This window comes from Chrysemys picta, chromosome 11, assembly GCF_011386835.1.
Source record: "Chrysemys picta bellii isolate R12L10 chromosome 11, ASM1138683v2, whole genome shotgun sequence".
NCBI classification, from domain to species: domain Eukaryota; kingdom Metazoa; phylum Chordata; order Testudines; family Emydidae; genus Chrysemys; species Chrysemys picta.
The window spans coordinates 52,487,930-52,509,912 of record NC_088801.1 but is presented as its reverse complement, the minus strand read 5'-3'; the positions used below and the strand labels follow the sequence as shown (position 1 = coordinate 52,509,912).

The window sequence follows — 21,983 nt, the reverse complement described above, 5'->3', positions numbered from 1 at the left end:
ACCCAGAGCGTGTCTTTGGGAAATATGCATCTCTCTCTTTTGTCAGATATCTAAGGCAGGAAATATTTTCAATATATGAAGCCGAACGGGGTGTTATTTTGGGCAGGGACAGTCTGGTATAGATTGGCAGCGTTTTTTTCTTCCACGCTGGGAGCAAGCACATGCAGAGCACCGGTGAGATGGGCTGCTCGAAAGAAGAGAGCACAGACATTGTCTCAAGTCCCAGCACTTCTGAAGATTCTCCTCAGCACGTTTTGTGGATGCATCTTCAGAGGTAAAACTGGAGCTGGGTGCAGTGTCTCGCTTTCCCTTTACGAAACTTGTCAGCAAAAGAGAAGACTTTGGAAGAGTGATCTGCTTTCCGAATTCCAGTGGAAATTAGTGCTCAGTAGGAAAAAAGAAACTCAGGGTATGTCCTCACTGCAATTAAACACCCCTAACTGGCCCATATCAGCTGACTCAGGCTTGCAGGGCTCAGACAGCGGGACTGTAAAATTGCAGTGTAGGGGTCCCAGAGCCCAGTATCAGCGTAGTCCAGTGATGCCCAAACTTTTCTTGTCACATCCCTCCTTACCAGTACTGGAATCTGTCTGCGCCCTACCCCCTTTACTGCACAGGCAAGGATTCCTCAGCAGAGGAGCTTGGGCTGAAGGCAGAGGTGAGGACAGAACTGGGGATGGGCAAGGAGCTGGGGCTAGAGGTGGAGCTAGGCTGGAGGCAGTGAGGGAATGAGGGCAGAGCTGGGCTGAGGTCAAAGCTGGGCTGGGGGCACAGAGGGGCTGGATGGCGCTCCCTCCCCAGCCCCCACGGGGCCCTGCCACATGCTCCCCCGTGAATGTTCTTCTGCACCCCCCTAGGCGGCTGCAGCCCACAGTTTGGGGACCACTGGTGTAGACATACCCTCAGGAAACAAAGGAAAGTCTAGAAACAATGGCGTTCACTATATGGTTTTATGAGGGTGAACATCAGGTACCTAGGAAAGCCAAAGGGCCATATTCTTAATGGATATTTGTCAGCTTACACCAGTTGATGATCTGGCCCCAAACTGGTTTGCCTATCTTCTTAATACATGTTGTTTATTTATTTCCTTTTCATATCTTTTAAATAAATATTATAACCCAGTATTCTCATGGCAAACATTCTGCTGGGCTTTTAAGAAAAGAAAAACAAAGACAGCCCACAGGGTTAGATATTTTAGTTCCTCAAATTATAACAAATGAATGATATTCATGTTTGCTCAGATTTGCAGCAAGATACACAAATCAGTTCAAATAACAATTACTGCATTCGTTTGACAAAGAAAAAGGGTCATTTCCACTATAATTATGTATTGCCTGTGTATTGCCATGACCTGACATTTGAAATTCAACTTCCATGTTTACATGATCGTGCCTCTGGACTATTATCATTAGTCCTACAGATACAGTAACCTTTGGTCCACATCCTCGCCTCCCATGTTAAAAGGCCCAGGAGGAGGTTTCTGGGGAAAAACACTCACAGAGACCCGCCACATTATCCCACTGGGGTTCAAAAGGATGCAAGGCCCACCCCAAATCAGTTGTACCCCTGATAGACCTGGAGCATCGATATGGACACTCTATACCAGCTCTGGCCCTCACTGGGTCCCCTTGCTCCCTGGCAACACATCTTCAGTGAAGCTGCACTAACCAGGACTCCTCACTGACTACAGGAGCACAAAAAGTTCTTAATCAAACTCATCCTGTTCTACTTCCTCATATTTATACGGCTAGGGGACACAAAGCAATACTGCTAACCTCCACCCACCCCCAAGATCACACCGCTATGCTTCACCCCATGAAATCTCAATTGACTTCATACTATCAGTTTAACCCAGCATTAGGTATAGAGACTCAGTGACCAGAGGGGAACTAGAATACTCAAGAGTATTATTTCAAGCTGTGTCCCTTATTGGCCAGCTATTGCAAATTATGCCTATTGCTACTTACGCCTCAACCACGTTTCCTTCTATTTAAGGGTTAGGAGCTTGTCATTCCAGATTTGGCATAGAACTGGCAAAAACTAAGTTCTGCCATAGGTACCTATGTTCAGCTACTTCTAATCACATTCTGGTTGTAAAATAAATCAAAGACCATATATCTGTTTCAATCGATGTAAAAAATAAGAGAGAGAGAGAGAGAAACCCATAGAGTTACTACTGCTAAAATCTAAAACTTCTGGGGAAATCAAAGATAGTAACATTTGACATTAACAGAACGGTTTGACCTTTAAAAAAAAAAAAAAGGATGATCTTGGGGTTACTGCATTAGTCTGTCTTCTGATTCAGGAAATGTGTGTTCAGTTCCTGGCTCTGTCACATTCTTTCTATATAACAGGGATGGCCAAACTCACTGACCATCCAAGCGGCATACGACAATCTTCAGAAGTTTGAGAGCTGGGGCTCACCTACTGGGGCTTGGTGCTTCAGCCCCATGGGAGGGGGTCCGCCAGGGCTCAGGGCTTCAGCCCTGCTCCTGCTGAAGCCCCAAGCCCCAACAGGCATGCCCCATGGGGCTGAAGCCCCAAGACCTCCCTCCCCACTGGGCAGAAGCTCCTACCCCATCACCCTGCTGCAAGGTAGAGGTCCCGAGCTCTGCCCCCCGCCCCCACCCAGTCCCAGACTGGTGGGCAGAGAATAGTAGGGGTTTCCGGGACTCTGCAACCCGCACTTTAACTGTAAAAGAGCCGCATGTGGCTCATGAGCCATGGTTTGGCCACCCCTGTTATAGAATGCTGGGCAAGTCACTTAAGGTAAAATTTGCCCAAGTGACTTAGGAACCTATGCGCCATTTTGAAAAGTGACTAGGCACCTAATGCCCATCCCTTTGAGGATTTGGGCCCAAGTCACTAAAAAAAATAGGATTTAGGAGCCTTACGTGCTTTTGAAAAATATTGTTAATCTCTTCGTACCATAGCTTCCCATCTGTAAAATGGGAATGCAAATATTTCCTTTCTCCTACTCTACTTAGAATGCAAGCTTTTCAGGGCAGCTACTGTCCCTTACGTTGTGATTGTACAGGGCCTAATCCTAATCTCAGCTGGGGGCTTTTATGCATGAAAGTAAGTAATACAAAAAGAAACAATGGGTGGAATTTTGAGATGCAATAAAGATTTGGGTGCTGAGCTTCTAGGCACCTTTGAAAATTCCAGTCTAAAATAATAGGTTGCAGGCAAACAGACAATCAGTAATGAAAAATCCCATGTTAGACAAGGGAATGTTTAAACTCTTTGGGCATGCCTTCTTTTGTGTTTGGAAAGCACATTGTGGGCATGCCTGGAAACAAAGTCATACTAAATCATAACAACAATTTAATGTTAGCGGGATGCTATAAGAAAATAGGGTGGTACTTTACTGCAGTATGAAGGAGTGCTAATATTAAAGGTTAAGAATTCCCTATAGCTGGGATCTGGTTTTATTCATTCCAAGTTTTTCGTTTCTCTAAGCATGCCTGTTCAGTCAGTCAAATCTTATATTTAGCACTCCGCTTCTCACCAAAGACAACCTTATGTACCTGTGAAATCCAAGGTCTTTTTGGCTCCTGATTCCAAGGAAGAACTCTCCTCAATCCAGTTTGTTTTGGTGTTTGTTTGTTTTTAATCTGGGGGGGCGGGGGGAAGGAAGACGGTCACGTGCTTTGGGTTCACAGAAATTCCAAGCTGCATTCTCCCGATTTCAGCAACAATTTGTGCTCTAAATCCATTTCCCTTCCCTCTAGGGCAGAATCAATTTAACACATTTTTCTTCCATGATGTCAGCGCACTCACAGTGATGGTGGGTTAAACAGTCAAGGAAAACTAAAAAGCAAGAAGGAGTACAGCAAAAACTATACCTCAGAGCCCAGCTGTTCTCTGATGGTTACTGTTTCTTACAGGGCTGTAGAGCTTGGCCCCAAAAACTTTCCTTGATCACTTGCTTGAAAAAGTGCTCCAGGATATGTATTCAGAATCTGTTTTCCTTTCATCCCTTTTCATGCCATCTTCTCCCATCATCTCTGTTAAGCAGAAATGGTAACTCAGGTTGACATCACTCCTACAAGAGATGTGGAGCTATTGAATTATCTAAGGACAATCCTAAATACCAGCTTTTAAAGGATAACTGATCCACTAAAAGCAAGAATTGTTTTAGACACGCCATGTCACATTTATAACGCTTCATTTTGCATTGCATTATGTTATGTCTTGCAATGTTATTTTAACAAATGTAAAGTGGCATCACACAACATGACAGGTGCCTCAGAAACTGAAGGAAAGCCACTATCCAGATCCAGTATCCATTATATCTTATCCAACATAAAGGATATAAGAGAAATAAACAGTAAGATCTTTGCAGGATATGCAGACTGAAAGAGGCCAGAGTCTTCCCCGATTACCTAATGAAAATGCATCTCTTACATTTTCTCTCTCTTTTTTGCAGTTAATATTTTATTTGCATTGGTGATGAATCCCTTTGTTTAGCCTTTTTATTAGTACTGACAATCATAGGGAATGTATGAAACCAGGACAGTTTCCTTAGCAAAATAATTTCCCTGGATTATAGTAAAAAAAACTTCTGTCTGTTCAAATAGACTTAAAATCAAGTAGCATCCCAAATGATACTATGGCAGCATTCTGCAAAAGTTGTCTGTCGTGGTAGATCACCTTCCCTGCTCATCCAGATATGAATCCCAGTTAGAACCAGTCTGGAAAAAAGGTATTGTCCTTAAAAACATTCTCCTCTTCCCCCCACCAAAAGAAATGAAACGTTTTGTTGCATTCAACATTTTCCACCGAAGTTTCTAATTTTCAATTAATTTGAAATCAAAAAGTTTGTTTCCGTTTCAAAATCCAAACCATTTTTGGTATAGAGAACTCTTTGTAGGGGGGAATGGTTCTCCATTTCTCTCCCTCCTACACACGCACACTTTCCAGGAGCACCTAAAAAAAACAAAATACAAAAATGTTTTAGGTTTTGAATAGCAAAATTAAACGAATGTTTCTATTCAAAGCTAAGTGAAAACTTTGCTTTCCTCAACAAAATTGGAATGTTTTGAAGGAAATGAAAATTGTTGGCAAACATTTTCATTTTATTTCAAACAGACTTTTTTCTGGTCAGAAAAACTTTTGCCCAACTCTAGGGAGCCCCTGCATCCTTAGACGGAAACCGATTGGCTTCCTCTGGGCACAGGCATCCAATTGCACTGAATTCACTGCAGATCAAGCCCAGACCAGGGTCTCCATTCCAAAAGAGAAGCTAGGGTTCCCATGAAGTGCCATTACTAGGATTTTTCATTTTCTTTTACTGCCACCCTATATCTTCATTATACTAATATTTAATGGGTTTGCTTACCCTGTATGGTTCTCTGCATACTTGCTGGATGAATCCAATAATTGGCAAGTGAGGTCTGACTAGCCATATGTTGCTCAATTTGTACCCACTGGTGCTCTGAACTTGCTTTTGTCCAAGCTGCTAAATATTCTATCTGGGAGGCCCAAATACCCTTTTTTTATTTAATCAAAGGAAAATACTTTCTCTCTCTCTCATGGAAATTTCAGTCATTTTTAAATGAAAAATGAGTTTTATTGTTGTGCTCTTCAAATGTGTGAGGACAATACACTGGTAATGCCTGGCATGTATGTGGCTTATTTTTTATTTGGCTACAACTCTTCACAGAATTATTGCTATTTGGCACACAGCAAAAGGAAGTCTCCTGTGCACAATAGGATTTAGGCTGGCTTATAAAGAGGAAGTATTTCTTCTTTAAATATTAATTTCTACTGGATACCGTTCTCACCAGAGTAGAATTGTAGCTTGATGTTCTTTTAAGGTCACACAGTTCCCGTCAGACCCTCCCGTCTTTTTTTTTTCTTCAGAAGTTTTCAATTTTCACTCAGAAGCGACACTACAGCTTTAGCTTTTAAAATATTGTTATAGTATTGTTACTTCTTTTTGACCTTAGCAGCTGGCCAAATTTGGGATCTTGTGGATTGTTTCCATTAGGAGGAGGAGTTGATGATGGAGTCAGGTATTTCTTTGATGCAATCCTGTTTATCTACGAAGAATGTACAAAGTCCTATATCCCTGAACACAGTTCGAATCAAACAACAGGAGACAGTCTTTTTGCACACAGTCCCAAGCCTCTTTTCAGCTATTGCTTTTCCCAAAAGTTTTCTCTCTCCACTTTTATTAATATCACTCTACAAGTGCGTTTCTGGCTGTGTCATGACTTCCTCCCTGCCCTCTCTGTGTATTTGCCCTGTGTATTCTCTGGCATTTCTGCTGTTTGTCTCACACACCCAAACACACATCTGCAATCCAATCAATCCCCTACTACTGCATTTGTCATGGGACCTCCGGGGAACCCCTTGGACTGCATAGCCCAGGCTAGCACATGGCCTAATCCTTGGGCGGTGGATTTCCATTGCTTTAGATATCACTAAATAAGGGGGCACTTAAATGTTCCCTCATTTAGCCGGAACAGAAGGCAGCTGTTGTGCCCAAGAGCTTCAACGTGATTACCCAACCCCCAGCATAACAGTATTAATACAATTTACAACCTGAATATTGGACTAGTTTAGTGAATCAGAATATATACCAGCTGTAGAAAGTTTAACTTAGTCCTATGACATTTCTAGATTATCAGTTTCCCAAATCTTAAACAGTGGGAAATCTAGTTGATAGATAAGTGGCAAAGTGCTGACAGTCTTGATTTGTAATCATCAGCCAATTAATAATATAATATATGGAGCTATACCTATCTCATAAAGCTGGAAGGGACCCTGAAAGGTCATTGAGTCCAGCCCCCTGCCTTCACTAGCAGGACCAAGTACTGATTTGCCCCAGATCCTTAAGTGGCCCCCTCAGGGATTGAACTCACAACCCTGGGTTTAGCAGGCCAATGGTCAAATCTCTGAGCTATCCCTCCCCCAACACAATAAAGGACACAGCTTTACAACCACTGCATCCAACTCAGGCCACAACTGCATTATGGCACAGGCACTATAGACACTTAGGACCCTAGCTGCCTGAGTCTGCAAAGATCCTGAAGCGATAGCTCTGAGTTGTGAATGCACCCAGGCCTCTCGATGGGGGTGTTAATCACAGCCAGGAATAGTGGGGGCCCTGACAATACCAGAGGACTGTGTGTAGGGCAGGAAGAGAAGAGTGCAGCAGCCCTCAACCAAGTATCTGGGCTAAGTACTGAGGTGGGGAGAAAGGACCCATGCTGCTCCTGAGGGGAGTAGAAAACCAGCTGCCCTTCCTGAGGACAGAAAGGGGCACTGCCCCTGCCTCTCAGGGATGGAAACCCCCTGCCACACCAAGTTGGTGGCAATGCTGCAGGGGCAGCACCATGGGGCTAACCTCTTTCATGGTGGGCCTAGGGCCCCAGATTGTCTTAATCCAGCACTTAAACAGGGTCCATTTTTGCTGCATCCGGTCCCTACAGTAGAGGTTTTTGCCTAACTGTTAACATGGGTTAGGTGTTCTGTTATGACTTTGATGTGAACTTCTGGTCTGAAATAACTCTTTGAGAGGGAGGCCCAGTGCTTACCACACAGGACGGGGAGCACTGGCTTCTGTTTCTGACTCCGCCACAGACTCTCCGGGTAAAACCCAGGCCCCAGTGAAGTCAATGGAAGTTTTGCCAGCCATTTCACTGGGGCCAGGATTTCACCTTCTGCGTGATACTTGACTTCTCGGTGCAACTCATGCTGCCTCTCTGTGCCTAGTCTCTAAACTGAGTTTCCTGACAGCAAGGGGGGTTGGGAGGCTTCATGAATGAACAACCGTAAAACTCAATGAAAGCTTTGGCTATAAGGCACCATAGCAGAGTCAAATATTATTAATAATTATGACTATTCATGAAAATAGACCAAAGCCGCACACGTTGGCACCCCCAGAGTTTGCAAGTGTTCGGGCTCACACCTGATGCTTTGTCCTTGTTATTATTAATAACCCTCTCAACATTTATGCACATGCACTAACCTCCTTTTTACCAGCCATCTATCAAAGCCTGCAAGGAACTGGGGCTGGCCAATGGCTGGGAGAGGGATTCCAGGAGCCAGCATGGATTTGCACCAGATACATATTGTTCTAGTGCAGGATTCAGAGTAAGATACATGTCGCTGTTGTGGTTTTCCTGGGCCAGTTCGAAACCAAGAAATCTGTGAAAAATATCCGATCTGACCTAGGGGCAGCTAGTGACCAAATGTAGGGGTAAGTAGGGCTACATATAACATAGTACCCCTCCCCGCAAAAAAAATCTCCCTCTCCTATTCCTCCCCATGCAGAGTGACATCCTCATTTAAATCCATCCTATTTGCATGCACACACACATCCCTTTTCGCCCACTCTCAAGTCCTGTCAATCTAACCCTTCTAGCTCAGATCTCCTCAAGTTCCTTCCTCCTCTCCCTCTTTCCAACCCAACCTCCTCCTCAGAGACCCCTTCCCACCCAAATCTCTCATGGGTCCTTCCAACACCACTGTGTTGCTGAACCCCCTCAGCTCAAAAACTCCCACCCCCAGCCGAATAACACTGCCCCCTTTTCTCTCCAAAGCTCAGAACCTACAAACAGCTCAGTTTCGACGGCACAGAACTTTCGGCTGTCCCTGTTCAAAACCCTTCTGCTCCGACTTGATCCCCCTAAGATCCACCCCCACTAACACAGACTCAGGGGGCTTCTCTCTTCCAGCTGAACCCCAACCTGCCCACACAGAAGCCCTCCTCCCAGGCTCAGACTGAGCCCCTCTGCACCCCACTAAAAAGCCTTCATCCTCCCACCTGACCTTCCCATTCTCAGACATACCTGCAGCACAGACACCCACCCCACCTCTCACTGGAACAGGAGAAGCAGGTGCAGAGGCAGCAGGGAGTACAAGGGCAGTCAAGGAGCCCTATAGTCTGTGGTTGCTGCAAGGCTGCCCTGGATTAACCCCACACAGGCTGGGAATTCCTGTTGAGTGACTGCTCCCTCTGTTGTCTGCAGTGGAGCAGCAGCGTCCTAGAGGCTCCAGTAGCTGGAGAAGCTTCGCCCATCAGAAGTTCCCGAAGGGTACTGCACATTCAGCAGTGCAGTAGCCGGCCCACTAGAGCACCCAGCTAGCCTAATTCCACTCCACTGCACCTGTTATACACCAGAGTATCTCGTTGGAGTTTAAGGGCACTACAGCTGGCGGAATGGAGTGGCGAATCAGGCCCAAACACTACAGTGTGGCACACACCTGCGGCTGGGACTTAGCCTGACTAGCATCTAGTGACCTATTAGTCCTTGTGCGCTACAGTCTGGTGCCTTCACCAGTGAGCATGAACTGACCTTATCAACCTTTTAAATGTGCCCTGACTCACCTCCAGCGCATTTTGCCTATGTTCCATCCTGCTGCAGCATCAGCCCTTCATACTGGTGTTTCCCTTGTCCCCAGATTATGGAGCAGTAAGAAAACAGAGCTCTCTCTGGCCTACTTTCAGTCTTGTTTGCCTTCTACTTCTCCTCGCTGGAGGTCTGCTGCACACAGCTCCAACGTTTTTTTCTCTCTTTCTTCCATGCTCATTGCTCCTACAGGTTCCTGAGGCAGCTGTGTGCTTCATTGCCCCTAGTGAAACTGTCTCTACAAAGTCAAATACCTGTTCTTCTTTCAGATTACAGAGACAAATTTATTCAACATTACTGGTGCTGTTTATCTGTTTATCTCTGCTGCTGCTTCTGCATATTGGTGATTTCCCCTCACCTCTACCACTGTATTTGGGTTTTTGGTCTCTGAGTCTTTAGCACAGAGCTCTCTCCAGGAAGAAAAAGCAAGAGTGATTTTTTTAACCGCTGATATTAACTGTTAAAAATGTATTTATTAATATTTATCACTCAAGGGGAGGCTTTATTTATTGGATCTCATGTGATGTGCTGAGATTTACAGCCATCTAATCTACCAGCACCTAAAACTGTCACTGCACCCCAAATGGTGCATGCACCCAAATGGAACCAGCAAGGACAACAGTTTCCTGAAGAACCCTCCAGCTCAGGTTCCTACCGTTCTCCAAATATGGGTACTCTGCTCTCACTGGAGATAAGGGTAAAACTCCCTCTGACTTCAAGGGGAACGGAGATAGGGCCCACGGAATATCATTATTATTATTTAATACTTACATTGCAGTAGCACCCAGAACCCACAGTGAGGATCGGGTCCCAGTTGTGCTAATCACTGTACAAACAGAAATACACAGATCCTGCCACAAATACTTACACTTTTTAAAAGCAGGTGACATTCAAAGGGTGGGGATAGAGGAATACAATCAAATCTAGACACTGTTTGCATACCATCATGTTTTAAATGCTGTTAATAATGTTGGATTATTTACACTGTTTCAGAATAAGTTGTGTTTTTTGCTCCATTTTCAATAAGGTTTGGGGCCCAATTCTGGCTGTGATGCCAGAAAATCTGCAGCCACAATGGAAACACAGCAGTTTACTAGCCCGACTCTTTTTGAAATCTGACAAGAAGCCCCTTGTCACAAAGAAAACTTCTGGAGCGAGGCCACAGGTGTGATCTTCACACATATGCTTTGCCTGTCTTGATAATGGCAATTATACACCTCCCCTCAAACGGCTTATTGCTGTTTTGAGCAGAACCAGTCTGCCTGAGGGCACTCTCTATGTGAGAATCTGTGCACACTGTGGTGGTTACAAACTTAAAATGCACCCATTTGGAGGCCATTTCTGCAGTGATCCAGAATTTGCCTCACTGAGTTGATGTAAAAGCCCTTTCTACCTGTAATAACAATCTTACAACATCTAATAAGCAATCAGATGGCGGGCAGAATTCACAGAGATCAGAAGTAACTTCAGACTCACAAATCATGGGAAAGGAAGTTATTCCTGGAGACCAACAGTAGGCCAGACTCACCAATACAATCTGCCTGCTTTGTGCCATTCTGGCAATGCCACACTATTGTATATCCATTTAACTAGCCAGTTAATCCTATTTTTGCAGCTGTTTTGTATCAGCTGAGCAGCAAACAGTGGATGGTGCCAGTGAGCGTGGCCCAGAATGAATTCAAATTTGTAAAAATCAAAGGCAGCATTTGGGACTGGCAGATTAACTTCAAGCTATTTTTCTCTACCCTACTTAATGCCTCCTCCAAATTGGGACAAACCAAAATAGATTCTGACATGTAGTGTGAAGAAAAAGAACTCAACACCTTTCTATTTTGTAACTGTGGTGTTTCTCAAAGCATGAGGCGGATAGTGCTGGCTAGAGCCAGCCTTCATGCAAGTAGGTGATGTGTGAGCTCTCAGCACTGAGCTCTTTAGGTGATCCCCTGGGCAGTACAGCGGCAAATATTCCGGTCTAAGGGCCAGACCAGGACAGGGAGGAGGGCAAGGGGCTTTAACTGATATAGGTCTCTTCAATTTTTTTTTTTTTTTTTGTAATTCAGAACAGGTACTGGCTGACTTAACTCTTGACCAAGACCTGAATTGTTAGGAAGTTTTCTAATTATTTATAATTGGGGCTGCATACAAACCATGCATCATGTAATCTCTTGGGGGCAGCAGGGACGTGTTTGTACAGCACCTTCCCCAATGGGGTTCTGGTCCATGACTGGTGCTTCCACATGCTACCACATTACAAATAAATAATAATTGTAATAATAATTTTAGGCTATTTCTTATTCTTCTACCTGAAGTTTTTAACAAACAGTTCTAGCCATGATTACTGCATTTCTGTGGGCAAGATCTCTTCTCCAGATCTACACTTGGAAAGAACTCTCATGCATAGATCTCCTCTGGCTCACACTGAAGGGGACATTAGCCATCGTTGTGGTATTCTTCCTTCTCTATTGGGAGCTCTTTGTGCCTGTCCCCCATATACATTCCTGCCTCAACTTTCACTGAATGTCCTACAGTTAGATGGCTTCAGAGTGGCCCTGAACCTACACCATTGAAGTCAATAGGAGTATGTCTATGTTTCAATGTAAGCACAGAGTCAGCTGACCCGTGTTAGGAAACACTGGGCTTGAGTGTCTACATTGTATTTTAACCCTAGATTAAGAATTTTCTGACCTGTGCTCAAATCTAGGGCTCTGACGTCCACATTGCAGTGCGCCATTCAAGTCAAAGTAACCATAGCCCAGAGTCTATTGAGCCCCCATCCCTGCCCTAGCCTAGGATGTGGTGCACTGTGGGAAAACTTTACTGCCCGCCCTGCACATTACCAGGAAGCAGCTCACTTCGCTCTCCATTGCGAACCCAGAAGGCTCTCTGATAGTGTGCTTTCAGATCAGTGATCGGAACAGAATGGGTTAACGCTGAGCTGCTGCTGTTTGCCAGCCAGGGTTGGGGGGCTTCCATTTTCAATAGAGTGGATTGCAGGTTGTTGCAATAGAGAGGACTAAAGAAGTTATCCCATGGAATTGTGGGATACTTCCAGATGACTCCCGGGACCTGAGTCAAGCGGAGCTGTGGCTACACTGCAAAGCAATGGGACTCAGTCCCTGAGTCCCACCGTGACTTGAGCTCAGACCCTCTAGCCCTGCAGGGACCTGGGAGCCTGGGTTTGTGAAACTGCAGTGTAGACGCAAAGGAGGGAGGTTAGCCCTGAGCCTGGGCTCAAGCATGGGCTTCCATGCAGTGTAGTCATATCCTAGGAGTTTTATCATCAACTTCAATGAAAATAGGGTGAAGCCCACAGCTCTTCTTTTCCCCACTTAACACTCCCTCTTTCCTTCCATATAATATCGGTTTACCTGTTACTCCCTGCCCAATACATTATCAGTAATGCTCTGGCATAAAACATTTATTATCCTGAGCATCATGTGATCAATGAGTAACTGCACATTTCTGTCCATATAATTCACACACATTGATTTCACATGAAAACAGCCCTTGACTTGTATTGCAACGACCCTGATAAATTGAACATGTTTAATGATTTTAATATATATATAAAAAATGTTTTCCAAAGCAAAATTTCTCACTGGTTAAAAAACCTGTTATGCCACTTAGTAAAAAAGTACAACAAAATTACTAAATAAAACTAAAAAAAATAACTACATACAAAATATCTTCCTCAAATATCAGCCAGTGCAGCCAGGTGACGGCTTAAGTTAATGGTGCAATGTGCTGCCAAAGGAAATCACCAACTGGATTTCTGCTCCTGGATGTTGGAATCTGGAGGAAGTGCTGTTTGTGTTTCTGGGGAGAGATCAAGGGTGCACATTTATCACTGGTATAAACCTGGGTCTATATTACGTTTCCCCTGGCACTTCCGCCATGGTTCCAAAGGATCCACATTAGCAGAGAGTGGCAGGATCAGCAGGGGTTCCCAAGCCGGCACAGAAGCAGAAAGCCCCTGAATGGATGATCCTGGGATCTTCACATATCTATATGGATTCTCCAAGCTTGTGAGTGGGCCTTGCAACCCATTCCTCACTGAGACCAGGGCCGGCTCCAGGCACCAGCGCAGCAAGCAGATGCTTGGGGTGGCACATTCAGCTCTTTGGCGGCGGGTCCCTCAGTCCCTCTTGGAGGGAAGGACCCACCACTGAATTGCCGCCGAAGAATGAAGTGGTGCAGTAGAGCTGCCGCCGAAGTGCCGCCGATCGCGGCTTTTTTTTTTTTTTTTTGCCACTTGGGGCGGCAAAAACGCTGGAGCCGGCCCTGACTGAGACTTCCTTTCCCTTGAGCCGCCTAGGGGTTTTACCATGCTGGCAGACAGCAGAGGAGATTACAGTTTTTATCTTACACTGGCTACAATGGGACTTCAATTAGATTTCACAGGGTATAAATCAGGCCAGAGGTTTTTAAACAGCCCAAGGACTTTTCTCAGATCTGTGGCAGGTTCACTGTACCCAGGCACTAGGCACAACATACCTAGCCTTTAAGAAATGGAAGAGAGAAGATCAAGGACGTTATTTTTTAAAACAATGGGCCACATTCTGCTCAGCCTTACAACTATGCAATCAAATTAGCATAAAAGAGTTAGACTCTTTAGTATTGATTTTGTTGGAATAAATGGGCCCAAAGCGTCAAAGGGGTTAACATGACCCTGCCACTGTCCCACATTAAACAGTGTTAAACAACCTTCAGGGTTTGGTATACAGCGACCTCAGCCTGCTTAGTGCCATGGAAAACATGTCATTAAACATTTTAACCTCGTATTTAAGCTTCAGCAAAAGAAGGAAAAACTGTAAAAGCATTTGCAATATAAAGTATTAAGTAAAGCTTTCATTTTAACAACATCTGTTGTTCTCTTTCTCTGTAGAGAGTCTTTAGAAGGAAAAAATACCTTGTTTGACAGTCTCTTAAATGGTAATAACAGTCCTTTTGGGAAAAAGAGAAAAATTAGCAGCAATGGGCTGGAGCTGTTGTTAAAGTCCAGTCCCATTTCCCAGAAGACAAAACAAGATAAACGTACACAAGAGGGGAAATAAAAGAATAGCAAAGATAGAAAATGCAGCTTCTGTCTCTGGCGTTGACTTTCACTGGCAGCCTTACTGATGGAACAACCACACATACAGCGCACAGTTTTATCAGCCACGCCAAGGCTTGGCAAACTCATACCAGCATCGGGCTGTTTAGGGCATTGCTTTTAGATGCCTCTGTCTGGTCACCAGCTTACAAAAATGTTGCAAAATATACAGTCTTGGCCAGCTAAGTCAGACTCTTATTAGACAGGAGGAAAAAAAGCTGATGGATAGGAAAGAGAAAAAATAAGGTGGGGAAGGCAAAGGACACCAAGTGGGTGGGGATGGTGGCAGGGGACAAAGTCTCACACCCCAGGTGGGGTTCGGGATTCAGTCAAAGTCAGTAGAGGTGGCAATGTCATCTGTGTCCCTCTCTCTGCCTCAATCTGCTCAGCACATCTCTCAGGATCAGGACCACAAAAGCCCAATGATGTTATGGTAAACCCCAGGATCCAGGAAATGGTGCGGGGGCGCAGCCATGACGGCGGAAATCACTCCTTCCCTTTATTTCAGTCAACAATAGCCCTGCTTCACTTTGCCTCTGCTAATTTCCCCCCCAAAGTCATTTATTTTTTAAGGATCCCAAAAAGGAGTGGCGGGTGGAATAGCCCGTCCCCGCATTATTTTGCACCCCCCAGGACAGAGTGCAAGGTGTGAACAGGTGCGCCTGCACTCTGATCACTTAGATGTTAATTCGTTCCCCTTGAGAATGCTGCTGGGGGTAATTAGACAATCAGGCTGGCTGCATGGATGGTCTAAGGAGCCCAGTACCACATCAGCCCAAGGCTGATAAAGCAGCAGGCAGGAAGTATCCAAGCAGGGAGGGGCAGGGAAGAGGGGACCAGGGCTAGGTGAGCTCCGTTACTCAGAGGCCTCAGGGGAGGGAGACCTCTGTTCTCCTCAGGTCCTGGCGAAAGGGCCAAAAAGTGCCGTTGGTGCAGTAAATGGATTGTTGCCTGGGGATTGTTGTGAAAATGGTGGAGGGAACTTAAAATAAAAAGGGTACGGTGAAGACACAACCACTGGAGTCCATGCAGTTTCTGTAGGAAGAAGGGAGGAGAGGAGCCACGCCCCATAACACATCCGTTACACCTAATTTCTGGTACATCCATTTTGGTTCATTGATTTCCAGTCCAACATTTTTCTTGTTTAACAGGCATGAACTTACCACAGTCCTTGAATTATAGCAGCAGGCCTTTTCGTTTGTACTAACTCAGTCTGTCTCCCTTTTGCATCTTCTCACATCAACATTTGTTGTTCTAGAGTATTGTGACACTTTATGAACTTTCACTCACTTTTCACAGTTGAGCCCACTATTAAGGTAAATCTATAGGCTCAATTATCACAACAGCTCCCAGGTCCCATTGGGAATTGGGCACCTAAATCCCTTATAACCTTAGAGGATCCCAGTCTGACTAGTCTGAAATCACTGGGCAGGGTTCCTAGGAGTCTAATTCTAACCCAGCCATTGCCAGGGCAGGGATTAAAGAAAGAGCACCAGGAACTAAGCACCTCTCCTGCGTAAGTGAGGGGGGAGTTCTGCCTCCTGTTTCAAAAGATTTTAACTGTTGCACGAGTCACTGAATTCTTCTAGGCTTCAATTTTTCTTTCTGTGAACTGGGTATAACAACAACACACAAGCGCTGTGAAGAGGTAATGAATTTCACAGCAAGTTCAACACCTTAGATGAAAAACAGTATAGCAGTGTCATTGTTGTTATTCTTTAGCTGAATGTTAACATGGCATAAAAAAAAGTAACAAGGTATGGCATAAAACTAGGTGGTTTTGTGAAAAGGAAGGTGAAATGGATCAGCTACAGAGACTGACATAAGGGGAAGAGCATGGGCAAGAGTTGGCTTATGAGAGTCAGCACATGTCAGCGTATGGCCATAGGGTTAGGGATTAAACAAGCTAGGATATGCTGTACCTTATGTGATTGCTGGAAATTGTCAGTCTATCTCCTGAATGAACTTCACTGAATTAAGTTAAACCTTATTGAATTATGGTTAACACCTTTGGGGTACTTTGAATAAAAATACAATTGTCTACATGTTATTGTATGTACCTTCTCTAGTAGGGAGAAGAGATGCTAATGTACTTCCTCCGTTATCAACCCTTTGAAGCACGGCCCTGAAGAGGTTCACATATACTAGTTAAAACTGGATTCTCCAGGGACTAATGGACAAAGACAGGATTTTTTGATAAATAGCCTGGTTTTAAATTGGCCCAGGGCCTTCTCCCTGCTCCAGCACCTGGACAGGACCCCTGGTCCATGGAGGACCCCAATCCTTGTGGAATGACTGGGCCTACTAAAACCTCAGAAGACTGAGTGCTGTGAAGAATTTGCAACCACAAAGGAAACCCTGGAGGTGGGGTGCTGAAGGACTGTCCTGCTAGAGCCCATGTTAGCACTGGGGCGACGTCTGATAGCATGTGTATAGGTTCAATTATTGTTTTCTCTGTAATACTGTTTACCTTAAGAATAAAGTAGGCTTGCATAGGAATTGCAGTGCTGCGTGGTAACTTATTACTGGAGCAATGACACCTGTTAACCATCTCTGAAGAGAAAGCAAACAGATGCTCTTAACCTGTCTGAGCTGGGAATAACACAGTGAAGGCAGGGAACGGTGCAGCCTGAAAATACCCTGTTCAGAAGGGGGAGAGACACTGGTCTCCACCCAGAAAGGCAGCAGCTAGGGAGCTGGAAGCCTGAGAGTTGGTACCCTTGCTGGCCCACTGAGGGAAATATAGGTGCAGTTGCCCTGAACTGTGACACCTTAAATGAGCAAACCCTACATGAGACAGAGCAGGAGGATCTGGGCCTGACAGCGGACATAAGCAGGGAACCATTAGCACAAAGTGGCTATAAGGTAAAAATGCAAAATGAATGTTGGGAATATGTCAGTAGAAACATGGGGTAAACAAAAAAAGAGACCTAGAACAGTTGCTGCCTGGAAGGCAACAGTGGATAATTAGTGTTGAATCCCAGACAAGTCTCCCCAAACAAACAAACAAACAAGTCTCCCATATTCCACGGCCCTCTGGGGGTCCCCTGCACTCTGACCTCTAGAGAGGCATTTCAGGCTGGGGCTAATGGATGGGCCATGGGTGTATCTTTCCTCCACAGCCAGGATAATTAAGGGGACCAGAGAAATAATTTATGTGGAAAGAAGACGGTCAAAAGTGAAACTCAGGGAGGAATCTTGCAGCTGGGAGAAGGGAGGGCAGAGAATGATCACTATTTTAAAAACCCAGTATCTATTATGTCAGTAATTGGACATTAGGCAGCATTTTTCTAATGGCCACAGAAAGCAGGCAAAGGCAGAACTGTATCATTTCTGTCACTCCTTTTAAAATATGTCCACTCCCATCTGAGTCTGCATATTTTACAGTCTCAACATACTTTCCAGAAGTTTCCAAGTTTGGCAGACCTGGTGAGATGTTTTTTCTTAAGTACATTTACTCACCACACAGATTACTCACGTTCTCACAGCTCTGCGTCTTGGAAGTTTTCATCTGAGAAACAGAGAAGTAACAGCAAGTGTGGATATTATCAGTAACCCTGCAGAAAATGCAGGCACTTGAAACTGCTCTCTCAAATGTGTTAGACATATTTAAGTCACTAATTCTCATGGGTTTCATGATGATATTACTAAAGTTGTTTTCTACAGAAGAAAAAATGGTAACAGCTACTTTGGCTCCAAATTTATTATTATTTCTAGAATGTAGGTAATGATTTACATGTATCTTATGAATAGAGCAGGGGTCGGCAACGTTCGGCACGCGGCTCGCCAGGGTAAGCACCCTAGCGGGCCGGGCCAGTTTATTTACCTGCTGACGCGGCAGGTTCGGCCGATTGCGGCCCCCACTGGCCGCGGTTCGCCGTCCCGGGCCAATGGGGGCGGCGGGAAGCCGCAGCCAGCACATCCCTCGGCCCACGCCGCTTCCCACCGACCCCATTGGCCCGGGACGGCGAACCGCGGCCAGTGGGGGCCACCATCGGCCGAACCTGCCGCATCAGCAGGTAAATAAACTGGCCCAGCCCGCTAGGGTGCTTACCCTGGCGAGCCGCGTGCCGAACGTTGCCGACCCCTGGTTTATTGGTAAAGATGAAATATAGTGTTATACACAAAGTCTTCTATTCGGGTTGCAAAATGTCATTTTATGGGTCCTGATCTAAAGTCTATGGGATTATTTTCATTGACTTCAATGGGTGTTGGATCAGGTCCATGAAGCAGTAAGTATTATTAGAAAACAGAGTGCTGTTTAAAGAGTAGTTCTTGCTGGTACAATCTTATGGGAAAACTTGACAATATCTGATCTCCACAGTCATGCAGATACTACTGTTGCTCCTGATGTTATTCTAGAAATAAAAACTTACGTGGTGCTGAGAATCCATTAACACAATTATAATGCCCAATTAATCTTTGCAACTTGGGTGATGAATCATATCTCCAGGTGCACCTTCTACAGAGCAGACATTCACTCCAATATTAGACTATCATTTTAATACTTAATTTAACCTCTCCAGATTAGGCTGGAGGTGATACAGAGAAAGAGTTTAACTCAGATCCATATTCATAAATAACTTTCCCCAGGCATCAATGTGAATGCCTTGGTACCCTGTGAGCCACATTTTATTATGAAGGCTCAGCAGGAAGAAAGTTATGTGGCTTCCTTTCTATCTCCAGCTGGATTTCGTGGTATCTCCTGCCATCTACTGATAGTTTAAATTAAAAAAAAAAAGCAGCAGAAGCGGCTTTTCTAATTCATTTGTCAGTTGAACAACACGGTCAATGATCATTAGATTTTGCTAAAATGCCATAAATAATCTATTGAAGCCGGAATCCATTAGCTTTTAAAATAACTAGCATCTATTTTTATCTTTCATCTTTTCTTTTTTCATCACGGCCATTGCTGGGTTTCATCTGATCTCTCAAATCATTGTCTTTTTATATATTACATATTTTTTCACCTTAACTTGAAAATTGCTCAGCAAGGCCTACTAAGCATTAGTTAGTTTCAGTATTGTACATGGTCTAAGTCTAGCCTGCAGCCCTGGGGGAAGAACAATTGCCAGCTCAAGCCACTAGAGAGAATGAAATACATGAGTATTTGCTATAGCTACAGATTTAAGGATCTGTTTGCTACAATCCCAGTAAATCTCTCATTTTTCTGATATGTAAATACAGCCTTGTAATAAAATAATCCAAATTACTACAGTATGATGGATAGAATTCAAAGTGATCTTGATTCTTCAGCCTGTCTTTCAACATTATACTTCCTGTCGTACACGCTTACACTGTCCTTTATCACTCAGGTGATCCCAATCCTGCCATCAAGTCAAATGCAGGACTCCTACAGAGGGTGATGGGAGTTTTCTGTGATGGCAGATTTGGACCTAGTTGGGTAGTAACATCTGCAAGATCCTGGACTTCAAAGGCAGCATTTTAAGGCAAGAAAACTATTTTATAAGTGATGTACAGGCTTAAAAATATCAAATATTTTTAAGAGAACTGAAGTAAAATAAACATACAGCTGTTTCCTTGCAGTTTAATGTGTCCCTATTACTGCATTTACTAGAGTCTAGAGACACACCCCAGGAGGAATTTGACCTATTCTGCATGGGTTGAAGCAAGTTTCCAATGGTAAGAGATGACTCACATCCCATATATCCTGATAGTACATACTGTGCAGTGGAAATATGCTCTGTTCCTCCAAATCACAAGCCCTGCATTCATTCTTTGCCTGTCATACAGTAATGATTATAAATCTAGTGTTTACAAACAAGTCACGGTCAAATCAGGACAAACGTCCAAATCCGTTCCAATATACAGTGAGGCAGGCCTCCAGATTTCAATTACATGTGCTTGAAACAGAAGGATCTTTCACACGATTCCAAAACTCACTGGGCCATATCCTGTAGTTCTTCCTCAGCGTCTTTCCCTGCTTGCCCATACACATAACAGTAGCCCTCACTGACATGATCGCAAGGGCTTCAATGGGGTACTCACTGGGGCTGTAAGAATAGTCTGCCCCGAGTAAGTAGCAATGCATAACTACTGGACCCAGGAGCAGAAATGTAACTCAGAGAGTCACAGAAAGAAATCACTTTCACCCGTGCCCCAGGAGATAAAGTCAGCTCCACCAGCCCTTACCAGGCACAGATCACGTCCCCCTCACACCAGCACAGATGCACTGGCCAGTATGTTGCGGGGACAGAATCAAGGCTACACCCATTCACTGTTCCTACCTGCCCACTCTCCTTTAGAGACTGTTTCACCCACCCACCTCATGCTACGACCCACAATGCAGGTTACCCTTCCCCCCACCCCAATTTTAGGGTTGCCAACATTGTATTTCAAACTAAGGGACTGTTTTCTTAACACCCCCACCCCTCCTTCCGATATCATCATCATTAATAATAATAATATTAAGTAGCACTCACCTACCTTTGCCAGGGGAATTTTTGCCAGGGGAATTTCTTGCTGCTTTTTGCAGCACTCACCAACTCCTGATCTTGTACAGAGATGAAAAAATAAGGGACTGTTGGCAACCCCCCCCCCCCATCCAGCCCTGTGTGGGTACGTAGGACAAAGCATGATTTTGACCCAAGTAAGGGCTACTCCTGTGACTACGTGTCTGCAGGATCAGGCTCCCCTCATCCTTACCTCGGGTCATTAGGAGAAATGGCATGAGCTCAATGGGCTTTTCGCCAAGGACTGAAGGATATGGCCCCAACGTTTGGAAATCTTTCAAGGCAAAGTTTTTGTGACCTCCCCTCCCCCGCTTTCCCAACACGCACGCACACACACACACAGAGGCAGCTTTGAAATCTGATGGTGGTATTGTTTCAGAACTTGAAACACGTCCAATATTTGACCTTCATTTTCCAACTGTTGAGAAAACATTCCGTTCACACACCCTGATGTCTCTTCTCAAATGAGCACATGAAAATAGTCAGAAAGAAGTTTAAACCAAAGTAATTCACTTTCTAAAATAAAAACCACAAGCACTGCTTTCTAGTTCTATTTGACATGACAGCTCCTTAGTAACCGAACCAGAAAAATGTTCATGTTGCATTTGGGTTCTGTCGCAAAATTACTTATTTATTTGTTTGTTTGCAATAGATGTTGCTAGGCACTGCCCAGACATACAAGGGACAGTCTCTGCCCCAAGAAGCAAAATGTGCCTTGATCTAACCCCTTCAACACATAGGTGTATCTCAATACTCTAACGGGGCCAATTCTAAGTAATTTAAGCACTTTGGACCCAGTTTTTCAAGGAACTGAAGGGAAATTTTCAAAAAATCTTCTTGTGAAAATAAATTCACATTTTTGCCCATCTCTAACCACTAGGTCATTTCACACATGCAATAAACTGGTATTTATATTCCAGACTAGAACAGACAATGCAAACGAAACCTCTGCAGCTCTGTAATCAATAGGGAACTGCATTGTTCATGAGTACGAGCCTACCAAATTCACGGTCCATTCTGGTCAATTTCACGGCCATAGGATTTGAAAATTAG

At 44.4% G+C, this 21,983-nt stretch overlaps 1 long non-coding RNA gene across 4 annotated transcripts; it reads right to left on the bottom strand.

Moving 5' to 3' along the window:
• Positions 1-1,180: 1,180 nt before the first annotated feature.
• On the bottom strand, positions 1,181-21,185 carry LOC122174726 (uncharacterized). 4 transcript variants are annotated; one of them, XR_006176935.2, is made up of 3 exons: positions 20,901-21,185; positions 17,920-17,968; positions 1,181-4,932 (listed from the first exon to the last, which is right to left on the bottom strand). It is a non-coding gene; the product is annotated as an uncharacterized LOC122174726 (long non-coding RNA). The 4 variants fall into 4 exon arrangements; XR_006176934.2 differs by having other exon boundaries at positions 17,936-17,968; XR_010591623.1 differs by having other exon boundaries at positions 20,905-21,185.
• Positions 21,186-21,983: the final 798 nt, after the last annotated feature.